Genomic DNA, 7,500 nt, shown 5'->3' with positions numbered 1-7,500 from the left:
TTCAGACACAGCTATGTTCAAGTCACCATTCCTAAGGGGTCAACCACCACACGACTACTTGTCAAGTGATGATACCAATGGTGGTGACCTGGATTATTATCTGACATCGCCCAATCAATGCATATCAAAAGGATCAACTTCAATGAGGTAATGAAGTCTCTTACTAAAGTTTTCAGTGAAAACCCTGCCTTAAAACTGAGTGATGACAAAACAACGGATGTTAAAAACTGAAGTGTTTGGCTGTGCAGGTTCTTTACTATGACAAAGATAAAAATTCACAGGTACCAAAGTGTCCTCCAGAAAATCTGCTATACCAAACCACAAGTTATTTCATGTTTCGCAAATGAGATGATTGTTACTCCAAGAATCTTTAAGCAGTAGGAGGCAGTGCTACTTTATTTCCAACCAAAAGAGGCAGATGATTTGTAACTCACTCACTCACTCTCACTCTCACACTCGGGCTCCCACTCGCACTCCCGCTTGCACTCCCGCTCGCACTCTTTTGGCATAAAAAGGTATTACATGCAAACTATGCCATGCGATGAAGGTTCACAACCAAAAAGAAGTAACATTATTGTCAACAGTCTTTTTTTTTTTTTTTACTGTACTGAATTCCTTTTCCCTGTATGGTGAAAAGACTTAAAAAAACACTCAGAGTCCAGCATGAATTTAGCAATGCAATTGACTGATAGATTTTCTGGGCCTCCACCACAACATTCAGGATGTCCCTGACCTAGCATAATACTGCTAATGAGATTGACTGGGAGGCATTTCCCAAAAAAGGTCCAGCGACGCGGAACATGTCAGCACACCCTAAAGGTGGGTTTTATTTGCCGTCACACCCAGGAAAAATAAAAGAAGGTATATATATCAATCAAGTGTTTGGAGTACAAATTTAGGTTTGTGCATGCTTCCTTGCTTTGAAGAATATCATACAAAGCAAACACTATAGAATGTAATATAGCATGTTTGTACATGAAATAAATAAAAAAATAAAAAATAAACTGTACTTCTTGTAATTTCATTTTGCTACAAAACAGATTGTTATGTGGAGTACAATATTCATTTTCATATATTCACTAAATTCAGTTTGAGTAAATTACAAATCTATGATAAAACAACAGACGCTGTCAGATGCTTGTTAGGTGTTACCTGCTATTGTTTGTTGGAGAAATTATTGGTGTCTAGACTAAGTTAAACAACACTGCCAGCTGTACAACAAACTTAAAATATAAAAGTAATTTTCTTTTCATAAACAATATTGTAAACTGTATTAATTGCCTAATAGTCAAGTAATTGTGTGCACATGTGCTATAAGACAAATTTAGTTGCATACTATGTGAGTTCACTCACTTTTTTCACTCTCAGTGAAAAAAGTTAATTACATCATTCTATAAAATGAAAATATATACATTATTTCCTTTAAAAAATAGTGCACAATGATCTATACTTTTTTTTTTAAGCATATAACCCATGCATTACAAGATAGCACATGCAAATCTAAAAACAAAAATCGCCTCAGCACCAAAAACTAGTAGCATTACCACAGTGAATTACAGATTTTAACCTAATGTTGATGGGATTTCTGTTGAACTAAGCTAGTCAGCCAGTCAGCCACCACTCACAAAAAAGATCAGCTCAAGATTATCTCACTCTCAGCACATTTAGCTGTGAAATAGACAATTTTCCAGCATTTATGACAAAAATGAGGCTTTAACTCCATATCTGTGTGTTGCAGTGGTTGCAGTCTTGTCTAGCAATCTTGCTGACCAACATTTAATTCTCGTGCACTGCCAGTGGGATAATTTATAAGCAAAATAGAGCAGACAGCCTATTGCACCAAGAATAAGCACTGCAACAAATGGAATATAACAAATTAATCCGTGAGACTGTAGCCATGTTCAGAGACAAATAATTGTTTAGGGCAAACAACATGAGCTGGCTGATTATGCATGGCATATATCCTTGCCCATCTGCATTTAGCTTTCACTTATTATGGCAAGTCATACAACATGTAATAATTTGATATACATTAGCAGAATGACTGCATTAATATAAGAAAACTCTAGTGACACTACCATAAAGGCAAAAACTACACTCACTGTTGTATGAAGTGATATGCACAGGCAAAGAACAAAGTCAGAAATGAAAAATGTAACATCAAATGCTACACATATTACACATGGGAGTCTGGGGGTAGAGTCACCAATAGGGAAAAACAGTGATCAGATTGCAGTTTAGGAGGAAGCCCTCAGTTTTAGAAGGATATTGGTTCATGTAGCAATGTTTGGGATTCCCAGGTGGGGCTGGAAGGTAACAGTTAAGTTTCAACCAGCCATCTTTATTATGGCAAATAACATATGGAAAGGACTGAACAAATAAATCTAAGACACTTATCTTCTGTGCTTTCCTATATTATGAGGAAAAGAGAGCCACAGATTTGCACGGAAATTACAAAAAACAGAATGTTAGTGCATGAATTGCATGCAAAACTTTGAGAAACTTTTATTTTACACCACATGCACATGACATTAGTCACCAGAACCACATGACACTGCATGTGACAGGTATGTATAGTGGGTAAATAGAGTAAATGTAATAACTCCCAAATTGGATCTCAGGTGTAACAAGTGTGATCCCCTTACTATACAGTGACATCCACAATATTATTCCTGGTATTTTGCCAAGGGAAGTAAATTGCCCACATTGCAATTTAGTCCCAGTTCCTCTCAATGACGACAGCTCTCCTGAGAGCAACTAAAATCAGGTAAAGTTCACAATCTCTATTGCCATTACCTGTTTGTTTCCTATTTTATATCTTATTACACATTTTCATTACTATGGAACAAATAACATATTTTTGCATACTTTAAGGCAATTTGCATCTAAAATGAAGATAATGATTCATGTCTGAAACATTAAGATATGAACACCAATGTAAAATGGCCAATTTTTGGCAAATTATTATACTGTTATGAACTGCAACAAATACTTCCCAATGAAAACTTCAGTCATAACTCAGTTTTCTGGAAAGCTGTGCGCTCACCCACAAAATACATCAAGCATGTCTCTGGTAAGAGAAACTAAAAATATCAGAAAGAACAATTTGTGACTGGGAAAGTCTTTTTAGAGAAGTAATAATTGCTCGGTGCCTAAACGAAAGTGCTGACAAGACTGATGGCTCTGGCACGATAAAAGAAATAGATGAGTTGAAATTTGGCAAAACAAAATGCAAAACTGGCAGATTAACTGGGGGCCAGTGGGTTTTCTAAGGGTGTGCCGTGAGTTTTCTGTGGGTGTGCCGTGAAAGTCGTCGTCTTTTTTTTTTTTTTTTTTTTTTTTTGGGTGCCCTTCTGAGATGCAGAGACCTTTCTACTAATCATAAAAGGCCATATAAAAACAGGGACAACCATCATCAGCAACTGCTGCAAGGCATATATCTGCCTTAATAAAGAGGGGTTTCAGCACCTAACTGGGTCCATTTCCTCAACTTCGTCGATCACATCACTGCAGCTCATACCAACACCATCAAGTATAAGTGGCTGGGAAACGAAGGCAAATACCACATTATGGCAGGAGGAAGTACCACTTTGTTGGTTATCTGGCCTGCGCGATGTTTTTGCTAAGCAACCCAGATTCAAATCAAAGACTACATGGGGAACCCCAGTATTGCAACTTGGGCTCAGTAAATTTTGTCGTTAACCGTGCGCACTTCCTTTCTAATTTTCACATATGCCATGTATAATCGGACACTCACATTATTTATCATTATAAATATGAAATTTGGCTAGCATTTCCGATAAGTAGCTTTTCTTTGATCTTCATAAATATGAAGTTTGGCTTGCATTTCTGAAAAGTTGAATTTCTTTGCATTCCTTATTTCCTTTGGTCATTTACAGGCCCTCAACTTAGTCTCTGCTGAGTGCATCCGTACCGTAAAGAATCACCTGGGTCTACTGCATATGACCACAACTGATTGTGTGTCAATCAGGCAAAAAACAATCTCAGCATTGTAACCCATAATAGTACTGTTGAAGCATGGCTCACATCCCTATAGTTTCAACAATACATTTTAAAGTTATTTTAGTGTTTTTGTTATATTTTGCTACATATGAATCATGCTAATTCTTCCCAAAAATATAGAGCAATGCTGAGAAAGTATGACTTTACCACATTTTATCTCCCTATGCATCAGAGAATACAAGTTACATCACTTATTAATCTGACAATATTTATAGCATCAGATTTGTTCTCGTGTGATGAGAACGAATCTGATGATCATTTCCGTCACATTCTCCAGCTGACAACCTTGACGTGATTTGATAAGCCCCGATAGCAGGGAAGGGCATGAAAGAGATCAGGGAAATCATGGGGTAAAACAAGCTGAAATAAGTACAGAGAACAAAAATGTGTAATACAAGCACAAAAAATGCTATAGTAGGTTAATTAAACTCTAAGGACATCATCTTTGAAAGTCTACAGATCAATGCACCAACTTTCAAAAAACGACAGGAATCAAACCCTCATTTGGTAAAAAATCAATGGATTTCACATAATGCAGATTGTACATAATCGTACAATGCTTCCTAACCATTAAACCAACCTAACCTTTAACCCTGTGAGATTTATACACTACAAACTATGTATTTCCTAGGTAGGGGGCTTTGCCCCCTGGGCCCCCGTGGTAATATATATGCCTAGCCAGGGGGCTATGCCCCCTGGGCCCCATGGCATTAAGAAGACTTGATCTATACATTCCCAAGCCAGGGGGCTTTGCCCCCTGGACCCCTAGGGTAAAACATATACCTTTATATAGCAAAATACTGAACTTTTCTTCACTTCTGTCTATGGTCAAAATTGCTTGGCTTCTAACCACTTTTTTCAGCACCTGGGGCACTTGATAGGCTCAAATATCAGGCTGTGACAGATACTGTCTATTTGTTCCATATATCAACTATATTGCTTTAAAAATGACCTGGAATTGACGCAACACTTAAAATAAAACATTTCTCACCAGTGTTTCTCAACTAATGGCATAGCACGACCTGTCAACTCTCCCAGTGGCAAAATGCGCATGTGTACAAGGTTACTGTTAGCATAAATAATTACCAATACAAATAAAGGAAGTATAATAAAACTGAAAGAATGGATAACATACATGAATTTGGAAAAACAGACACTGATAATTACAAAATAATTGTTCTCACAAGCATGTAGCAATACAGGGACTGCTTGATAGATCAGAGTTATAAGTTACGCATTAAATTTGTTTTGGTCCTAGGAGGGTAAACATGATGGGGACTTAGAAACTGCTGGGTCAATCTCCTCTCTTCTCTGTCCTGTATCTCCTTTATTTTCAATTTGTGCACATTTTACCATAGATGAAAAGTGACTTAGTTTTTGTCAAGGTAACCACTCCATGCACTTTTTTTTACTGTAATTCTGATTATCATCCATGGTAAGTTCTCTGGAATAATCCATACAAAAGAAAAAAATAATTTTTGAAGTCCAATCCTGGTTGAAATCTTGGTGTTGCTGAAACTCAGCAGCACCAAGTGATGTTCTGATGTCAATATGTTTTGCTTTGGTAAACAGAACTACTGGTTACTTTGGTTAATCTTTACAGTTTAGACATAAAAAGCTTGGGCAAATTATAGATATTCTTATAGAGAATTAAAAGTTGGTGACAATAACTCCACAAATACCGGAAAAAGAAGCATAATGGAAACTCAAAATTTGGTTAATTTTCCGAAAATGACAACCGGGTCTTCTCTGACAATATTTATATCATCAGATTTGTTTTCGTGAGATGAGAACAAATCTGATGATCATTTCAGTTGCATTCTCCAGCCGACAATCTTGATGTGATTTGATAAGTCCTGATAGCAGGGGAGGGCATGAAGTAGATCAGGGAAATTGTGGGGTAAAACAGGCTGAAATGAGAAGAAAAGAGAACAGAAATGTGTAAAACAAGCACAAAAAAAAATTAAAATCAGACAATGAAACTCTACAGACGTCGCCGCCATCTTTCAAAGTCTACGCACCGATGCGCAAGCTACAAAAAACTCTACGGAAACCAAACCCATAGTTCGGTAAAAATCTACAGGATTTCACATAATCCAGATCCCCCATGGTAATTGTATGTTGCGTCCTAACCAATAAACCAACCTAACCCGAATCCTGTGGGATTTATACACTACAATCTATATATTCCCTAGGCAGGGGGCTACGCCCCCTCGACCCCCGTGGTAATATATACACCTAGGCAGGGGGCTACGCCCCCTGGATCCCTGTGGTATTATATTCGCCTAGCCAGATGGCTATGCCCCTGGACCCCCAGTAATATATGTGCCTGGCCAGGGGGGCTCCATGGGGGGGGCCATGGGGGTCGATGGGGCTATGGCCCCTGGACCCCCATGGTATCATATTTGCCTAGCCAGGGGGCTACACCCCCTGGAACCCCAGGGTAAAACCACATACCTTTATATCGCAAAACACTGAACGTTTCTTCGCTTCCATCTATGGTCACAATTGCTTGGTTTCTAATAACTTTTTTCAGCATTTGCAGCACTGGATGGGTTCAAATATCAGGCTGTGATAGAGACTAATCTCTATTTGTCCAGTATATCCACAAAAGGGCTTTAAAAATTATCCAGAATCTACACAGCATTGGAAATAAATCATTTTTCACCGGCATTTCTCGATGTAATGGCGTTGCTGGCCTGTCAAATCTCCCGGTGGCAAAACGCACATGCACACATGGTTATTGTACAGAATAGCATAAATACTTACCAAAACACGTAAATGAAGAATAATAAAAGTAAAAGAATGCATTACATACATGAATTCGAGAAAACGGACACTGATAATTACAAAATATTCATTCTCACAAGCACTTAGCAATTAAAGGACTACTTGGTAGATCGCAGTTATGAGTTACGCATCACATTTGTTTAGATTTTCACAAGGTAAACACGGAAGGGACTTAGAAAATGAAGGGACAATTTTCTCTCTTGTCTATCCTATATATCCCTTATTTTCAATTTGCACATGTTTTGCCATAGATGAAAAGGGTCTTAGTTTTTGTCAAGGTAACCACTCCATAAACTTAATTTACTGTACTGCTGGTTGATATGCACAGAAAATTTTCCCAAAATTTTTTAGGTCTCTTGCCATGCATACCAAGGTGAAGACAATGTTTGGTGCGGGATGTTGGCAACAGATGCCCCCCCCCCTACCCCAATCAACCCTCTCTCAGGCAGTACCCAAAAGGTATGCCATCACAGCAACTTATACTGTTGAATAAATTGCAATATTGTTAGGGACTTGGTTCTCTTATTTTACCCAGAATGACCCTTTCCTGTTCACATAACGTAGGGCAGCGCCACTGTGCAAAGTTACTATGCAGGGTTAGGGGTCAGAAGGGTCTATGAACAAACAGATTAAAGTTCATGTTGTGGTTCGAGGTTAGGAAGGCCATCCACTCTTGGTAACCAGTTT

At 38.1% G+C, this 7,500-nt stretch overlaps 1 protein-coding gene across 1 annotated transcript in view; it reads right to left on the bottom strand.

Moving 5' to 3' along the window:
• Positions 1–7,500, bottom strand: part of LOC119593115 (proteasome subunit alpha type-4-like) — a 13,608-nt gene that overhangs the window by 5,585 nt on the left and 523 nt on the right. The window lies entirely within an intron of this gene.

The sequence above is a fragment of the Penaeus monodon genome, chromosome 1 (assembly GCF_015228065.2).
Source record: "Penaeus monodon isolate SGIC_2016 chromosome 1, NSTDA_Pmon_1, whole genome shotgun sequence".
Taxonomy (NCBI): Eukaryota; Metazoa; Arthropoda; class Malacostraca; order Decapoda; family Penaeidae; genus Penaeus; species Penaeus monodon.
Note: the sequence above shows the minus strand (reverse complement) of the source record. Positions and strands in the feature narration are given on the sequence as shown.